The 20505-nt window shown below is 34.1% G+C and overlaps 1 long non-coding RNA gene across 3 annotated transcripts in view; it reads left to right on the plus strand.

Annotated features, from left to right (window-relative positions):
- The window catches only part of LOC309622399, a 35638-nt gene extending 16415 nt beyond the window's left edge, over nucleotides 1-19223 (plus strand). Inside the window, exon 3 of one of the 3 annotated variants that reach the window (XR_014240828.1) lies at nucleotides 16159-19223. This is a non-coding gene — a long non-coding RNA (uncharacterized lncRNA). Of the gene's footprint in view, nucleotides 1-2; nucleotides 189-5033; nucleotides 5979-16158 lie in introns of those variants that run through there. The other 2 variants (XR_014240829.1, XR_014240830.1) reach the window with 2 other exon arrangements.
- The last annotated feature ends 1282 nt before the right edge of the window (nucleotides 19224-20505 follow it).

Genomic DNA, 20505 nt, shown 5'->3' on the forward strand with positions numbered 1-20505 from the left:
AGCCATTTGCTAAGCATGCAAAACTGACAAAACAGAAGAGTAGTAGGACATGGATAACTCAAAACAAATCAACTACATAGCAACTAAGAAATAGTAACATCTAATGACAGAAACCACTACTCAACTGACAGTTAAAAAGGAAACTAAGGGAAACTATGTTTTAAATAAAAGGAGTATTCATACAAATACATATGTATTCTTTATGTTTTTTATGAAAATGATCAAATTGAAGAATTTGGTTAATAACTTATTGATTAAAATATCTATGTTTTCCATTTCACTTTGTTTCAAGGTTTCATCCAGCTATAAGCCTTATAATTAAAGTCCAGTTTTCCATGCCAGTATGCCACTTTTCTGCAAAAGTGTGTGTTCCTCTTTTTTAAACAGATTTATCTGCTTGGTTTTTATAGATAAATGTTAGAAAGAAGAAGAAATATTTTGAAAAATCAAGATTGAGAGACATGTGAGGGATTTATACATAGTATTTATATCAAAGATCTAGCATTCAAGATTATAAACCCAGCCTTTTTTTAAATTGAAAGTTCTCTACTTACGATGTATTGTATAATGTACTGAGGTAAGTTTCATTCACTACCATAAGTTAAATTCATTACGATGCATATTGTAATTCCTATATAAAATACAGATTTGTAAAATAAAAACCACAAAACAAAACAAAACAAAACCCAGCTATGAATAATAAGACAGTAGTGGATATTAAATAGAATTATAAAGATAATTACTACAAATGAAGAGAGAAAAAGAATAATAGAAGAAAAATTGGATGGGGTAAAAAGAAAATAACAAGATGATAGATTTTACTCCATTCATATCTATAAATACATTAAATTCTAATAATAAGCAGAGCATTTCAAAGACAGAAATTGTCATGTTGTATTAAAAGAAAGAACCAACTATATGTTATGTATAAGAAACATAATTTTAAAATATATAACAAAATAAAAGAATAGAATATAATAAAAGGATGGAAACATTAGTCAAAATAAACTAGCAGCCAATCACCCCAGGGCAAAGCAAACTCTAAAAGGAGCTTTCTTTGACTTACAAGAAATTAGTGAGCTCTATATTTACTCAGAAAATTTCCTTGATGACTCTTTTTGGAGCAGAAAGGACCTGAGAGTGATATGACCCGCCCTTCTGGCAAGGGAAGAATTTCTCTTTGTGCCAAGATAAGAGGAGGGGGAAGAGGAGGGGGATGGTGAGATGGGTTTACTTATTACCACTAGCACAAGTGATGATACACGGACCTCCCCTGGGCATCCCCACGTCTTCCCTAACTCCCACCGGTAGCTAGCATGAGATGCTGGGAGTGTGTTGCCAGAGGAGGGACCGATTTGTGCAGGGCGAATGCAGAACAGAATAGGCGGTGGGTCTGTGCAGAAGCAGAGAGAAACAGGAGGAAGTGGTCTCTAGAATTCTCAGAAATCAAGGGGAGAACTTTGGGTTATCATAGCTTATGGTTCTGGGAATCCATCCACATTGAAACAAATCCCTGGGAAGGGGGCAGGGAGACACCAGCCCATGTTTGGGTTATGTCAATTGTTAAATTCATGGTTATTTTGAAGCATGGTAGGCAGGTAAATTATATACAGTTAGGGATCTGACCCAGTTTAGGGGTGGAGATCAGAAAAGGCTTTAGCCGAAATGCAATGAAGGGAGTAAGAGCTGAATCAGGGCAGGACCAGGGAGAGGTGATCAAAGCAGAGGGGGCACATGCAGATCCCAGTGCAGTGGAGGTAGGAAGAGAAAGGTCCATTCTAAGAACTCTGAACATAAACACAGAAACGTACAGCTTGCCTCTTCGCCTACACACATCTCCTCCCATTGTACAAATCAGGTTAGATGGAAGGACAGATACATCTGTCCTCAAGCTGGGGGTTATGTTAATAAAAGATGAAATAGATTTCAGAACAAGGAAAATTACTAATAGGGATAAAAGGATATATTTCATAATTATAAAGTGGTCAATTCATTGGAAATATACCTCGATTCTAAATGTGTATGCATCTAACAATAATCCATAAAATGCAATAAGAAAAACCTGTTAGACATGAAAAAAACATAGAAAAATTCACAATTGTAATAGAAAAATTCAAAACACTTCTCTCAGTAATTGACAAAAATGTAGAACAAATATCTGTAATTAAATAAATTTGGACAATATTCTCAAATAATTTATCTAATCAAAATTTATACAGTATTCCAGCTAACAGCAGAGTACATATTATTTTAAAGTGCACATAAAAGTTTTTCCAAGATAAATCACATTCTGAGCCATAAAACAAACCTAAGATAAATAAAGAAATAAAAATATTTAAAATCATACAAAGGGTATTCCCTGACTGTAGTGGTATCAAAATAGAAAAAAATAAGACAAATACTGAGAAAATATTCAAATGTTTGGAAATTAAATGAAGCACTTTTAAATACAGTAATGCATAGGTTCAAGAAGAAATCCAGCAGGACATTTGAAATTGTTGTGAATTAAATAAATGTTAAACCACAACATGTAGAAATGCATGGGCTGAAGCTAAATCTATAATCACATAAGAATTTTAAGATCAAATGCTCATATTAAAAGAGTAAAAATATTGCAAATCAATGTTCTAGTTATCCACCTACAGAACCTATGAAAACAAGTTCAAATAGAAGTGAAAGCAAGGGTATGTAGCCAAAAGAATTTGAAGCAAGATCTCAAAGAGATATTTGCATATCCCCATCTTCTTATTGAATGAAATTGTTTCATTAGCTGATTTTTCTTGTTCGTTTAGCCCAATGACCTTTTTGCTCAACAAAATTCCCAGGCTTACTCGTGCCTCACACGCTTTGTACTGCTACTTCCTTTTATTTAAAGATTGCACCCACATATTCATTCTGCTGACAACATTCCCAACTCCATATTCAGGGGTATCATGTTAATATCTTGAAATCAGCCATGGTGGGAGTATTGGAAATCAGCAAAGACTATACATCAATGCTTTGTTATTTGGAGCACTAGTTTACAACACCCCTGCCTAGTAACTATCACTTAGCCTGGTTTATCAAATCACTTGTGAAAATACAGAATTACATTGCTTATTATTTTTAAATCAGGGCATGTATTTTTTAAAACCTTCTCTATTTAGATAAATCTTTGGGATAATTTTATGTGTATCCCAAGCAAGCCAAAACAATAGAGCATAGCATTTAATAGCTAATTTTGAGGTGACAGGGATGACCTCTTGTGGAGACATATTGGAGTTCTCAGAACAATGAGATTCGAATTGGATCGTAGATTAAACAATTTTTAAAACACCTCTCAACAGGAGGTGAATTTTCCTATATTGCTTTTGGCCTTACAATATGCATTAAGCTTTAGCTTTCTGGCTTTTGTTATTGTTTTTCATAAATGTAGCTCTAAAAATGGCAAACTCTTGATCAATATACTAGGGTGTTTGAGGTCATATTTTAATTGCTTACCCCGGTTAATTTCTTGAATCCTTAGTGTCTGAAATCTTGATGTTGTAATAAAGTCACACATCTAATGATTTAAACAACTCAAGTTTTAAATAGAAATTTCTTTTAATTTTAGATTTTTTTCTATCTTATGGTGATAAAGTAATTACTGGAAAATCGTGTTCCAAAAATATCATTCAGTCCAGATTCCTGATCGAAACTATTGTAAAAGGGAAATTTTCTTAGTTGTGTCAATGTAAAAAGTAGTCTTCCCACACACAATGATGGACATTCCATTTTCCTGAGATAGCTAATTTATACTAATGTAACCCAAGAATAAAATCTTATGTAGAATACATACCTGCAAGCAGCACATGAAATATGTGGTATGCTGAGACAGACAGACACTCCTATAAGACATTGATTTATTGCTGGGAAAATGTCTATCTGGTATTTAGTTACACAGAGCTGAACATAACTGATTATTTGGTTAACTGTACAAGTTTTGGTGTCAGTAAAAGTGGAATTTCAAACCGTATCTTACTAACAGCTTGATTTGGGGCAAGATGATAATCTTTGAGTCATGGTTTCCTCATTAGAAAATCAGAGATCACAGTAGTAATTTAGGGTATTTTTGTGAAGTTTATATTATTGAATTAAGCATTTTATAAACTTGCCAAGAAGCTCTTCAGGCCTTAAAAAATAGTACTTATGTGTGATTTTACTTTCTGAAACAAAAAACTTAAAGACACAACTTTTGATTTTCTTGTTTTTTGTATTAATTTGATGGGAACAAATTAGCTATCATTTCATTTGAATTACAGCACATGCTAATTTAAAAGTTTCAGGCCTCATAATAATTAGAATTTAATTCAAAAAGGCATTCTTAATATTAAAATTTGATGAAAAACAATAATAATAGTATTTATTTAAAGGAAAGGCATATGTTTTAATCCTCTGTGATAAAGACTCATAAACTTGTAGTTATTTTTTTTTCACTTTGTAAGGTTTCCATATAACAAAGTATCAGAAACCAAAGCACCCACGTAGCATGAATATGAATAGAAAACATCTTTCCTGAACAAGTGCAAGCTTTACAATTTAATTGCGTTTACACTGATGAGTGTACACAAAGAAAAATCAATTTGTGGGAGTTTATTTCATTGGTATTGAAATTGTATCTATCTTCCCTGATAAGCTAGGCACAAAGGTCTAGTTAGTCTTCTAAGTTCATTAAATTATTCTTTTGCTGTATTCTGTGGTGTTACTTAGTTTTATACGGGTTTGCTAGTTAGATGTTCAAAATTGTTTATCCAAACTAAGAATGTTAACTTCCAATATTTACCAAAAAAACTTCTCATTTATTATAAAGTCACAATAAAAAGGCATAAAACGAATATAAGTATACCATTTATTTAAGGTTCTTCTGGAATCATTCTGAAAGTATTAAAAGAATAGGCTGAAATGTGGGTTTATTACATTGGTTATTTTCTCTACCAAATTAATACCATTAAAGCTTGCCCAGTATGCTTTCGGAAATAAGTAAAAATATATATTTAACCTTAACTATATTGCAGGAAATCTGGAAGGAAAGAGAACATTTTCATTGTACTCAGCCAAACAAGACAAAATATCGCCTGCATGCCTCCAAATTGATCAATCAATCATCAGTCAAGAGAGGTGCCTGCCACGCATTCCCTCTCTACTGCACAAATGCTTCCACCATCACCTTGGTTGTGCCTTGAGTGTACCCCCCCTCTGGAGGAAGCTCTTCATCTTTCCCATGCCTCACATATCAGAATCCAGGGTTTTTATGGTTTGAATGACTTAACATTTTGTTGACATTCTTCTTCTCTCCACATAAAGACACATGTTTTGTGAAAGAGAAATTTTACACTAAACACTTGTTAGAAACAGCAAGAAAGACTTTATTCAGGTCTATTGCAATATGGGAAAGACTATTGCAATAGGAGAGAGAAGTTGAATTCGACTCTAGGTACAGCAAAGACAACTGGGGATGTACAGCCAAAGTGCAGAACAGAGTGAGGGGCTCAGTGGAAGAAAATTAATTAGATATCAAGGGTAGAGCCATTCTTGTTAAAATGGATTTTTGCTAAAGTCAGGCCAAGGTCAGATATCAAGGGTGAGGGAATTCTAGATAAATTGGCTCACCAAAGCTTGTTGCTAAAACTGGACTTGAAAAGAAGGCCCAGAGTGGCCTGTCTAAACTTTGGTCAAGGAGGGAGTCTTTCTCCGATTCAGGGTTTTCTGGTCTAAGTGGCTACAGTGCTGGAGACCTTATTAAGACACATGCATTCTAGAAGACTTTTCATAAACCCCACTAAGATTCATGAGCCTTCTAGGCTCCAAATTTATATCATCCAAATTAAAATTGTATTACTTGCTTCTCTTAACACAAATGCGACTTACTTTTTGTACTTTTATCACAAAGAGGAAATAAAATGTCTAGTGCAACTCTTCCTGTGATGACTAAAATATTAAAATATGTTGTAAACACTCTAGTGGCAGTTTTTGGTTTTTAAACTATGCTTATAATTTCTAAAAATTGAATATATTTTAATATATTACATTAATATATAATGTACATTAATTACATTATATATTATATTATTACATTATATAGGTATATAAACATATATATGCACATATATAAACATAAAATTTATATATATATATATATGCTTTATTAAGTGAGCTCTACATCCTGAGTTTTATTTCAATTAAAAAAAAATGGGTGGCCACATTGTATCAGTACATTCCTCATTATGTTGTAATGACCAATTTGAAATATTCAAATGAAATGTATTTACGCCTTTTCTCTTTATCTGATATTTTAAAATGAGGACTAAATAATTATATATTTAAATATTACAATTATCCTGGATGTGACAAGACACAGATGTGATAATTCAGCTTGCTACAGTGTTCTATTGGTGACTTGAATAACTTCAGTAATTTGGCTTTTGCTACGTAATTTTTGTATATGTTGAAAACTCTTGGAAGTTTTTAGATTAAAAAAGGTACATTGTTCCTTTAATTTACACAGTAATTGCATTCTTGAAAATTTTACTTTATATCAAAATCTCAAAGTGTTTACATGTAAAATATTTAGTATCTTGACTAGATAATTACAGATTGTCACCCATGTGGCTATTCACTGTAGCATTTGATGGGGAGCACTTTTTGCAATGTAGGCTTACAGGACATCTGGCATTGCTGGCCGCCATGTGTGAAATGCCATTAGTGCCTTCTAGTCATTTTGACAATGAAACACCCAGATATTTCTAAACAGAGAAAGCTGGTACCATCATTCTTGAGGACCTATACCTCAGGAAGGCATATAAAGATTTCAATAAGCTGTTAGACAACTACAAAAAACCATAAAAATAAATTCAGTTATTCTGTATATACTAAGATCCAAGTATAAACTATATTATAGCTGCAGATATTTAGTATGATATTTAAACGTTCAGTTGATATTTTCATTTTCTATCTAGGTGTTTTATCTACTGCCAGGCTCTTTTCTGGCTCTTTTCATAATAACTCATGAAAAAAACTTTTTTAGGCTCTTACTCAATGATTTTCTCTATTAATGTGTGATAGTTAAAATAAGAAAGGAGGTATGAGGGAAAATAGCATAGTTGTACATATATTTTATGGTAGATATGGTAGTAAGCTCTATTTCATATAAATTTTCTCATTAAATCTATAGTAAAATCTTATGTTTTATATTTTTTGTGAAAAATGTGAGGTCGATAGGGGTTAACTAACTCTTTCAAGAGTTTCCAGTTATAAGATAAATAATGTGAATTTTCATACTTTTTGACATGAAACTTTTAACTTACGTTTTGACACACACCTGAATATATTTCAGTAGGTGTAAATAAGTATATTTAAATCACTATTTTGATCTTAAAATAAAAATTACTTATAATATGTAAAATATAAATGTTCACAAGCTATTAATTTCTTCTTTTTGAAGATTATTTTCATTTTTAAAGGTAACACAGCACATTTTATAAATCCTCCCACAATTAGTACTCAAATTTTAAATTAAAAGATTTTAATGAATTAACAACAGTAATGAAAATATCCTACCATTTACCAAGACCATATTTAATTTATAATTCATATACCTAAATAATGTGTTTTATGGAAATTCATTCTAATATAGTATGAATATTTATATAAGTAGACTTAATATAGGCCTATGTGCAATCTCTAATTACTATGTTTACTAACTTCATTTTGATTGCTTTCAAAAATTATATAAAATCATATTATGCATAGTAACATTCAATTATTAAAACTCCGCAGAAATTGTCTTGATCATTTATTTTGGTCACAAGTTTACCATAAAATCTACATACAATCAGTCATCCTCCAATGTAATATATATGCTCCTAAAAATGATTCTGCCATGCAAAAAATTGTGCAATAAAAAACACAGAACTCATGGGAAGAATGACACACACAGAAACTTGGTCAGTGACACTGAAAAAAAATAAGGCCATAAAAAATATGGTAGTACAGTTTTACACATAGTAAAAGGTTCATGCATAAATATTACATTGAATATGGCAATTTACCTTCAAACTTATTTGAAATTTGCTTGCGGAAGTAGATATTGGAGGGGTTACAGCCTATGAGTTATTATGAAGTAGTAAAAGGAGGGTTCTCTGTAATTGGAAGGAAAACTGTAAGACCTGAGGTGGATAAACATGGCTCACGGCAAGTGCATAGTTAACTGAGGTAGCTGGTAGATACCTGAGGTGTGTCCATGTTTACATTTTGTGTGTTTCTAAGTACACAACTCATCTGGGTGCATTTTCCTACATTCACCTAGTATTTCATTAGATCAAAATCTCACATAAAGACCCATTTTCACATTATGTCTTAATTGTTCCCAAATATATCCACCCTTTTGGAACAAATTCATATTTTCAAAACAGGTATTGTAATAGAGCTACTGTAGTAAAAAGTATTTTTGTTTCAGTAACTAAAATTTTCATTTCATATTGTTTAACTTTTAAATATTTTTTGTCTACCATTAATTTTTAAGGAAAGAAATATTTTCAAATTGATTTGTTGGTGCAGACATTTCAGAGACTAAATCAATACATCTTATTTCAATAATTAACAACAGAGTATATCTTTCTTAAAAACAGAGTGGGTAGAATCACGCGCTTGGCTTCCTGAGGCACCACTTTCCCCTCCGCGACTAGATCCTGGGTACAGGATGTCACCATCCTTTGCCTGATTTCATCAAACAAACCTTCTGACAGGTCTCCCATCCTCTAGCTTTCTCCTGGCTTCAGTCCATCTTCTCCAGGATGACACAGCTGTGTGGCTGACAGGGTCTTGGTGCTCCAGCCAAGTGTCACACCTGAGCCTCTGAAGTGAGAGAGACGAGTTCAGAACACTGGTCCACCAGAGACCTCCCAGCCCCTCGTAATAACAATCGGAGAGAGCTCTCCCAGAGATCTCCATCTCAACGCTAAAACCCAGCTCCACTCAGCGACCAGCAGGCTACAGTGCTGGACACCCCATGCCAAACAACTAGCAAGACAGGAACACAACCCCAATCATTAGCAGAGAGGCTGCCTAAAATCATAATAAGGTAAAAGACACCCCAAAACACATCATCGGACAAAGTCCTGCCCACCAGAAAGACAAGATCCAGCCTCATCCACCAGAACACAACAACCAGTCTCCTCCACCAGGAAACCTACACAACCCACTGAACCAACCTTACACACTGGGAGCAGACACCAAAAACAATGGGAAATACGAACCTGCAGCCTGTGAACAGGAGACCCCAAACACAATAAGTTAAGCAAAATGAGAAGACAGACAAATACACAGCACATGAAGGAGCAAGGTAAAAATCCACCAGACCAAACAATTGAAGAGGAAACATGCAGTCTTCCCGAAAAAGGATTCAGAGTAATGATAATAAATATTATCCAAAGTCTTCGAAATAGAACGGAGAAAATACAAGAAACGTTTAATAAAGACTTAGAAGGGGGCTTCCCTGGTGGTGCAGTGGTTGAGAATCTGCCTGCCAATGCAGGGGACACGGGTTCGAGCCCTGGTCTGGGAAGATCCCACATGCCACGGAGCAACTGGGCCCGTGAGCCACAATTACTGAGCCTGCGCGTCTGGAGCCTGTGCTCCGCAACAAGAGAGGCCGCGATGGTGAGAGGCCTGCGCACCGCGATGAAGAGTGGTCCCCACTTGCCGCAACTAGAGAAAGCCCTCGCACAGAAACGAAGACTCAACACAGTCATAAATAAATAAATAAAAGAACGTGAATTTCTTAAAAAAAAAAGACTTAGAAGAACTAAAGAGCAAACAAACAGTGATGAACAACAGAATAAATGAAATTAAAAATTCTCTAGAAGGAATCAATAGCAGAATAACTGAGGCAGAAGAACAGATAAGTGACCTGGAAGTTAAAATAGTGTAAATAACTACCGCAGAGCACAATAAAGAAAAAAGAATGAAAAGAATTAAGGACAGTTTCAGAGACCTCTGGGACAACATTAAAGACACCAACATTCGAATTATAGGGGTCCCAGAAGAAGAAGAGAAAAAGAAAGGGACTGAGAAAATATTTGAAGATATTATAGTTGAAAACTTCCCTAATATGGGAAAGGAAATAGTCAATCAAGTCCAGGAAGTGCAGAGAGTCCCATACAGGATAAATCCAAGGGGAAACATGCCAAGACACATATTAATCAAACTATCAGAAGTTAAATACAAAGAAAAAATATTAAAAGCAGCAAGGGAAAAACAACAAATAATATACAAGTGAATCCCCATAAGGTTAACATCTGATCTTTCAGCAGAAACTCTGCAAGACAGAAGTGTGTGGCAGAACATATTTAAAGTGCTGATAGGGAAAAACCTACAAGCAAGATTACTCTAACTAGCAAGAATCTCATTCAGATTTGACGGAGAAATTAAAACCTTTACAGACAAGCAAAAGCTGAGAGAACTCAGCACCACCAAACCAGCTTTACAACAAATTTTAAAGGAACTACTCTAGGCAGGAAACACAAGAGAATGAAAAGACCTACAATAACAAACCCAAAACAATTACGAAAGTGGTAATAGGAACATACATATTGATAATTACCTAAAATGTAAGTGGATTAAATGCTCCAACGAAGAGACATAGACTGGCTGAATGAATACAAAAACAAGACCCATAAATATGCTGTCTACAAGAGACCCAGTTCAGACATAGGGACACGTACAGACTGAAAGTGAGGGGATGGAAGAAGATATTCCATGCAAATGAAAATCAAAAGAAAGCTGAAGTAGCAATTCTCATATCAGACAAAATAGACTTTAAAAATAAAGACTATTACATGAGACCAAGAAGGTCATTACATAATGATCAAGGGATCAATAAAGAAGAAGATATAAAAATTGTAAATATTTATGCACCCAACATAGGAGCACCTCAATACATAAGGCAAATGCTTACAACCATAAAAGGGAAACTTGACAGCAACACAATCATAGTAGGGGTCTTTAACACCCCACATTCAACAATGGTCACATCCAAAATGAGAATAAACAAGGAAACACCAGCTTTAATTGACACATTAAACAAGATGGACTTAAATGATATTTATAGGCCATTCCAACCAAAAACAACAGAATACACTTTCTTCTCAAGTGCTCATGGAACATTCTCCAGGATATATCATATCTTGGGTCACAGATCAAGTACTGGCAAATTTAAGAAAAATGAAATCCTATCAAGTATCATTTGCAGGCACAACACTATGAGACTAGATACCAATTACCGGGAAAAAAACTGCAAAAAATACAAACACATGGAGGCTAAACAATACACTACTAAATAACCAAGAGATCACTGAAGAAATCAAATAGAAAATCAAAAAATACCTAGAAACAAATGACAACGAAAGCACGACGACCCAAAACCTATGGGATGCAGCAAAAGCAGTTCTAAGAGGGAAGTTTAAAGCAGTACAATCCTACCTCAAGAAACAAGAAAAATCTCAAATAAACAACCTAACCTTACACCTAAAGCAATTAGAGAAAGAATAACAATAAAACCCCAAAGTTAGCAGAAGGAAAAAAACCATAAAGATCAGATTAGAAATAAATGAAAAAGAAATCAGGGAAACAATAGCAAAGATCAATAAAACTAAAAGCTGGTTCTTTGAGAAGATGAACAAAATTGATAAACTGTTATCCATACTAATCAGGAAAAAAAGGGAAAGTAACAACTGACGCTGCAGAAATACAAAGGATCATGAGAGATTACTACAAGCAAAAATATGCCAATAAAGTGGACAACCTGGAAAAAATGGACAAACTCGTAGAAAAGCACTTTACGAGGCTGAACCAGGAAGAAATAGAAAATATAAACAGACCAATCAGAAGCACTGAAATTGAAACTGTGATTAAATTCTTTCAACAAACAAAAACCCAGGACTAGATGGCTTCACAGGCAAATTCTATCAAACATTTAGAGAAGAGGTAACACCTATCCTTCTCAAACTCTTCCAAAATATAGCAGAGGGAAGAACACACCCAAACTCATTCTACGAGGCCACCATCACCCTGATACCAAAACCAGACAAAGATGTCACAAAGAAAGAAAACTACAGGCCAATATCACTGATGAACATAGATGCAAAAAAACGCAACAAAATACTAGCAAACAGAATCCAACAGCGCATTAAAAGGATCATACACCATGATCAAGTGGGCTTTATCCCAGGAATGCAAGGATTCTTCAATATAAGCAAATCAATCAATGTGATACACCATATTAACAAATTGAAGGATAAAACTATATGATAATCTCAATAGATGCAGAAAAAGCTTTTGACAAAATTCAACGCCCATTTATGATAAAAACCATCTAGAAAGTAAGCATAGAGGGAACTTACCTCAACGTAATAAAGACCATATATGACAAACCCACAGCCAACATTGTTCTCCATGGTGAAAAACTGAAACCATTTCCACTAAAATCAGGAACAAGACAAGGTTACCCACTCTCACCACTATTATTCAACATAGTTTTGGAAGTTTTAGCCACAGCAATCAGAGAAGAAAAAGAAATAAAAGGAATCCAAACTGGAAAAGAAGAATTAAAACAGTCACTGTTTACAGATGACATGTTACTAAATATAGAGAATCCTAAAGAGGCTACCAGAAAACTACTAGAGCAAATCAATGAATTTGGTAAACTAGAAGGATACAAAATTAGTGCACAGAAATCTCTTGCATTCCTATACACTAATGATGAAAAATCTGAAAAAGAAATTATGGAATCACTCCCACTTACCATTGCAACAAAAAGAATAAAATACCTAGGAATAAACCTACCTAAGGAGACAAAAGACCTGTATGCAGAAAATTATAAGACACTGATGAAAGAAATTAAAGATGATACAAACAGATGGAGAGATATACCATGTTCTTGAATTGGATGAATCAATATTGTGAAAATGACTCTACCACCCAAAGCAATCTACAGATTCAATGCAATCCCTATCAAACTACCAATAGCATTTTTCACAGAACTAGAACAAAAAATTTCATAATTTGTATGGAAACACAAAAGACCCCAAACAGCCAAATAAATCTTGAGAAAGAAAAACGGAACTGGAAGAATCAGGCTCCCTGACTTCATACTATACTCCAAATCTTAATCAAGACAGTATGGTACTGGCACAAAAACAGAAATATAGATCAATGTAACAGGACAGAAAGCCCAGAGATAAACCCATGCACATATGGTCACCTTATTTTTGATAAAGGAGGCAAGAATATACAATGGAGAAAAGACAGCCTCTTCAGTAAGTGGTCCTGGGAAAACTAGACAGCTACATATAAAAGAATGAAATTAGAACATTCCCTAACACCATACACAAAAATAAACTCAAAATGGATTAAAGACCTAAATGTAAGGCCAGACACTATAAAACTCTTAAAGGAAAACATAGGCAGAATACTCTATGACATAAATCACAGCGAGATCCTTTTTGACCCACCTCCTAGACAAAGGGAAATAAAAACAAAAATAAATAAATGGGACCTAATGAAACTTAAAAGCTTTTGCACAACAAAGGAAACCATAAACGAAAAGGCAGCCCTCATAATGGGAAAAAATATTTGCAAATGAAGCAACTGATGAAGGATTAATCTCCCAAATATAGAAGCAGCTCATGCAGCTTGATATCAAAAAAACAAACAACCCAATCCAATAGTGGGCAGAAGGCCTAAATAGACATTTCTCCAAAGAAGATATACAGATTGCCAACAAACACATGAAAGGATGCTCAGCATCACTAATCACTAGAGAAATGCAAATCAGAACTACAATGAGGTATCACCCCACACCGAGAGGTGTGAGAATGGCCACGGAGTATGGCCATCATCAAAAAATCTACAAACAATAAATGCTGGAGAGGGTGTGGAGAAAAGGGAACCCTCTTGTACTGTTGATGGGAATGTAAATTGATACAGCCACTACAGAGAACAGTATGGAGGTTCCTTTAAAAACTAAAAATAGAACTACCATATGATCCAGCAATCCCACTACTAGACATATACCCTGAGAAAACCGTAATTCAAAAAGAGTCATGTACGACAATATTCATTGCAACACTATTTACAATAGCCAGGACATGGAAGCCACCTAAGTATCCATCAACAGATGAATGGATAAAGAAGATGTGGCACATATATACAATGGAATATTACTCAGCCATAAAAAGAAATGAAATGGAGGTATTTGTAATGAGGTGGATGGAGTTAGAGTCTGTCATACAGAGTGAAGTAAGTCAGAAAGAGAAAAACAAATACAGTATGCTAACACATATATACGGAATCTAAGGGAAAAAAAAAAAAAAAAAAGGCCATGAAGAACCTAGTGGCAAGACGGGAATAAAGACATAGACCTACTAGAGAATGGACTTGAGGATATGGGGAGGGGGTGGGGTGAGATGTGACAGGGTAAGAGAGTGTCATGGACATATATACACTACCAAATGTAAAATAGATAGCTAGTGGGAAGCAGCCGCATAGCACAGGAAGATCAGCTCGGTGCTTTGTGACCACCTAGAGGGGTGGGATGGGGAGGGTGGGAGGGAGGGAGATGCAAGAGGGAAGAGAAATGGGAACATATTGTATATGTATAACTGATTCACTTTGTTATAAAGCAGAAGCTAACACACCATTGTAAGGCAATTATACTTCAATAAAGATGTTTAAAAAAAAAAAAAAAGATGGGGCACATATATACAATGGAATATTAGCCATAAAAGGAAATGAAATTGAGGTATTTGTAGTGGATGGATCTAGAGTCAGTCTTACAGAGTGAATTATGTCAGAAAGAGAAAAACAAATACGGTATGCTAACACATATATATGGAATCTAAAAAAAAAAAAGTTTCTGAAGAACCTAGGGGCAGGACAGGAATAAAGACTCAGACATAGAGAAAGGACTTGAGGACATGGTGGTGGGGAAGGGTGAGCTGGGACGAAGTGAGAGAGTGGCATTGACATATACACAGTACCAAATGTAAAATAGGTAGCTAGTGGGAAATAGCTGCATAGCACTGGGAGATCAGCTCGGTGCTTTGTGATCAACTAGAGGGGTGGGATAGGGAGGGTTGGAGGGAGATGCAAGAGGGAGGAGATATGGGGATACATGTCTACTTTGTGGTACAGCAGAAACTAACACACCATTGCAAAGCAATTAAACTCCAATAAAGATGTTAAAAAAAAACAGCAAATATTTCAAATACATTTATAATTACTAATATTGTAGAAATAAATACAAGAGAGCTAGAAATGTTTTGCTTTTCTCAAGTTAAAAAAATATACAGATATCTTTTATTTATTCACCACTACATTTCTACATTATTTTCAAGAAACTCTTTTATAAGAAATTTCAGGGAATATATGCTGGAATTTTTCTTTTTTTTCTTGTCAATGGACATTAATCAAATGTATTAATGCTGTGTTGCATATAATTAATTTAGTGACTAAATGAGTAGGCTATTCAATAGATTTAATGAGATAGGAATACAAGTTGTTTTAGTCTATAAAATCATATCTAAAATTTTATTATAAAAGCTGAGTCATCTAAAAAACTCTGTCTAATGATAGTTACAGCAATTCAGAAAAGTAACATTCCTTTCAGTTAGTGAGTCCATATGTCCATTTCTTTTTATATTGAACCCAGTCACTGAAGTCTTTGCTGTAAGTAGTTAATGAACCTTTAGTCAGTTATTACCTAAGGAAAAAAAAAAATTCTCAGTATTGTAAGAGATATAAAAGGGATAATTAAGCTCAAGTTCTGGATAAAAATAATATATTGTTTCCATGATCAAACTTTCTTCCTCTTTTGAACTGTATGGCACTTTGCAACTTCTAGTAGACCCAAGTTGAAGTAACTTCTTAGCTCACAACAATTATATTCCCAGTATCAACAATGGCCACAGATCCATGATTCTCAGACTCCCCTGATGCCATACCACCTTCTCCTACAGGGCCCAGGCTGAGCCAATCTTTGTAGCATGCCCAGGGCAGTTTAGTCAGATTCATTCTTTATAGTTTTAGTCGTGAGGCTAAGGAATAAAAAGAATGCCCTCACTGCCTCCCACACTTTGGTTACAGGTGAGTTTTCCTGCTCTTAACGGAGAAAAAATAAACACATCTACAACAGGAGAGAATGACGTTGCACCCATATGGAAGCAGACCTGAAAAAGAGAGCGCTGGTCATAGTGGAGCCCTGTTCCCGATCACAGTGCCCAGGACTCTCGAGCTGCCCTGCCTCCGAGAAAGTTTACATGGAGCCCCTGGTATCTCCAGTATCTTCCAAAGGAGTCTTCTTTTAGCTTAAAGGTAGAGTTTAGTTAGAGGAGTTTATAAGTGAAAGAGCCCTGACTATAGATGCTGCTCTATCAAACCAGTTGCTTTTATTTTAATTTTAATACAGATGGTGTAATTACATAGTAGGTCTAATGATTCTAGAAGTGTAGTGAATAAGCATCAGATTATGACATAAAATCAAAGCATCATCCTACAGGTTACTTATAAATTGCAAAAGAAAATTGTAAGTTTATAATATTTTAACCACAAATGTAATCCAACATCAATGATGATGCTTTGGTAATTCCCTGGCAGTCCAGTGGTTAGGACTCGGGGCTTTCACTGCCCTGGGACCTGTTAGATCCCTGGTCAGGGAACTAAGATCCTGCAAACCACGTGACATAGCCAAAAAAATAATTATGACACTTCATTTCCAATGAAGTTAATATTTAGATATCTAAATGGCTGTGTCCTGAGCACTTTTAACAATACAATTGATTTGGCGTTCGCTTTTTATGCTGCATACTTAGAAAAATCTAGCCAGATCAAAGTGATGTTTAGAAAATGAAATATACTAAGAATCATCTTGATAGGTTAGGTCTAAAGAAAAAAAATCAATATAATGATGTCCACAAAATGTCCTTGCCCCTGAAACATGAGCAAAATATATGTTTGTGTACAGATGAGTCTGAGCAAAATGACAGAAAAAGAAAACCTTACAAAATGGACTACAGACTGTGCATCTGGAGAAAATATTATTTGCAGAAGACATTAAAACTGAAAAGGGATAAAAATCTTGTTTCCCAAAAAGAGCAAGTTAACTATTCTTCCCTGTACTGAAACTCATAAAAATGTTCCTTATATTACTATAAAAATTCACACTGTAAGTGAAATATATTTCTTTTAATATATAAAATAGCTTTAATACATAATACTCTAAGACAAAACTGGAAATTCCCATCTTCATGCAATTATATATTAAGTAATTTATGAAAGTCCTCTTTTACAAGAAAAATAATAAAAGCAGGAATCTCAAGTTGTAATTTAAAATGAAAGTTTTAGAAGAGTACATATCAGGGGAAGATTGTAATTCAATGCACACTCTATCAAAATGTAAGCACTAATTCATTAAATCTTTGTATTCATTCATTAGTAAATAGTCAATGAATACCTCTCTCCTACCAGGCACTGTGCTGGCATCAGATACAACTGAGGGAAGAAATAAATAACAACATCTAATTGAACTTAGAGAAAAAATAAAAAGACATAAATCACAATATTTCTAGTTGTAAAAAAATGGTTCACAGAAAACAAAACCAAAAAAAAAAACCTGGCCACAGAAAATAAACAGAGACGACCCACTTAGAAAGAATAGAATAGAGAAGGCTTCACTGAGGCAGTGCCATTTGAGCAGAAACCTGAATTATGAGAAGGACTTAGTAAAGAGAACATGGAGAAAAGACTTTGATGAGCATGTGCAAGTAAGAGCATCTGCACAATTCTTGAAATTGGATAAAGCTTGAAATATTTGAAAATTAAGAGCAGTTTTGCCTCACCATAATGAGCTAGTGATTCAAGAAAATTAAAACATACAAATAGATCAAATTATGCATAGCCTTGTAGACTGAGATGGAGAGTTTGATTGTATTTGAAGTGACATAGGGATCCATTGAATAATTGAAAAATAGAAATGACATGGCCAAATTTCCACTGCAGTTGGATCTGCTAGAAGGAGAATGAACAAGGGTTGGGAAAGGTAGAGGCAGAGAGAATATTTCTGGAGTTGATTTTCCTGACAACAGTTACTAACCTTCCCCAAGTTTTCTCATTTCAGTAAGGATGGTGTCATTCCCAATCACCAAAGCCAGGAATCCTAGAATCATCATTTTCTCCCTCTTGTGAATTAAGCTGATGGTAACAGAGATAGAGAAAAGTAGGCATGTTGTATAGTATGTAGGAGATTAAATCAATAGACCTCAAATGGATAAGACATCAGCCCACAAGAAAGTGAAGAATCAAAAATGGACTCTAAATGTCTGGCTTGAGTAAGTGAGCAGGTAATGACATCATCCCTGGGACAGGGTAGATTATTACTAACGCAAGCTTTAAAATATAATAGCCACACAAAACTGAGAATAACTAGAATATATTTTAAAAACATAATAATGACATCTGGTTAATAGGCAGCTTGCTCTTTGAAATATTTGTTAGTAAAGAGAATCTCTAGATATTCAGTATGTGTGGTCTTCAGTAGACCATATGATATTCACCTCAAATATGCCCATTTAGATTCAGAATGTGCCCGGAAAAAGAATGAAAAGAAGAGAAATGAAAGGCAAGGCAGGACAAAGAAAGAAAGAAAAAAAAACAGAACAGAAAACAATGTTTAAAAAGGAAAGGAAAGACAAAATAAGACATGATAAGGCAAAAATTGGAAGCAAAAGAGAAATAGAAACAGCAATAACAGTACATGTGATCATTTTAAAGTAATTTTAAATCTCAAAAATTATTTATCCTTGACTTGATTCTTTTAATCAAGGAAACTCTGGCAATCTATTAGTGTGAAAATGATGGCTAAGTTATAAAATAAAAAAGCTATTGGACTACAATGTACACCATAGGGAATATAGTCAATAATATTGTAATAACTTTGTATGGTGACGGATGGTAACTAGACTTATCATGGTCATAATGTATAAAAATATTGAATCATTATGTTATACTCTCAAAACTAATATAATACTGCAAATCAATAATAATTCAATAATTAAGAATATACAAAATAAAATATTCTAAATTATACAAAATAATTGCTAAGATTTAAAATGAATTTTAAATACACTGCAATTTTGAAAAGACCAAACTGCTGAAGATATATTCAAATTTGGCCAATGGTTTTTCTTTTTCATTTTCCCCTCACATCCTGTGACTGTACTATTTCTTTAAAAAGAACTAACTGCTTTTTCTGCCAATGGCATGTCAAGAAGAGCTGTGAACTTCTAGGCACAATAATTATTATACCAGTGTTGCCACTACCTTAATTCATATTTTTTCCCAACTACTCAAGGGTGTTAAAGATTCCTATGTGCTGTGCTACAGAGTCACATTAGTTTTGTCTGGTATTATATATGTATTTATTCATGCACTGACTGAATTTCCAAATAGAATGTATTTGCCCAGAGTTTTAGCCTTTTGATCCTCAACACCTAAAAGTAATCAATACCTATTTGTTGGATGTATTATATACTATATAAATACTATGATAAAATATTATAAAAGAACTTTTAAAAGTTAAAAAAAAGTAGAGGTGTCACAATGGAAACAAAATTTCACTTCCTTTTTTTTTCTCTGATTTTAAGTGGGTCTCACAAGTCAAAGGTGACATAACGCACAATAGCTTATAAGGATATGTAGATCTCAATTATGGAGTTACACGGGAAAATCACCTATACTTATAAGTTAGATATAATAGTTAATTCACTTAATTCTAGATGTTTGCTAAAAAGAGGCTGTCAGAAGTGGTATAGGACAGTAAAACCTCCAATCTAGTAAGAAAGGACTGTCTTTGGGGGAAACATTTTCATTGGCCTAAATTTTGTAATGATTCAAATTTATATTTCACCAGATGAGCTTTTCCATTAGAACTTGCTTGTAAGACATGAGTTCCATTTGCATTTTCTCCTATGGGTTTTCCAGCAAGTATTTAAAATCCTTTAGCTATGTTACAACAAGCATTATAATGAATAATAATTTCACCCCTTAAGTTGATATACAACAAAACTCACGATAATATTTTCAAGCTATCCTGAAGAAAATATAAATATTACCTTTGCATTTATGTGTTATCCCAAAGGTACATATGATGACTTTGATATTTTACATATATTGACTGTAAAGATTTGCTGAATGCTCTAAAACTATAGAGAAGAACAGCAACTTATATATTTTAGGTGTTGAAGTTAACATTCTTTCTCTGCAGCCTTTGCTATCCATCAGATTCTCTTACTTTTACATTAGTACGGACTCTGAGCACAAGAGATACCAGTCATGAGCCTTTAGTAATGTATATATAATTGACTATCACAAAATAATTGGATAGCCTGCTATTTTTTTCATAAGTAGCAAAAGGTGGAATGTTTATATGCCTGCCCA

This window comes from Balaenoptera borealis (genome assembly GCF_965194805.1).
Source record: "Balaenoptera borealis genome assembly, contig: HAP1_SCAFFOLD_2466, whole genome shotgun sequence".
Classification (NCBI taxonomy): domain Eukaryota; kingdom Metazoa; phylum Chordata; class Mammalia; order Artiodactyla; family Balaenopteridae; genus Balaenoptera; species Balaenoptera borealis.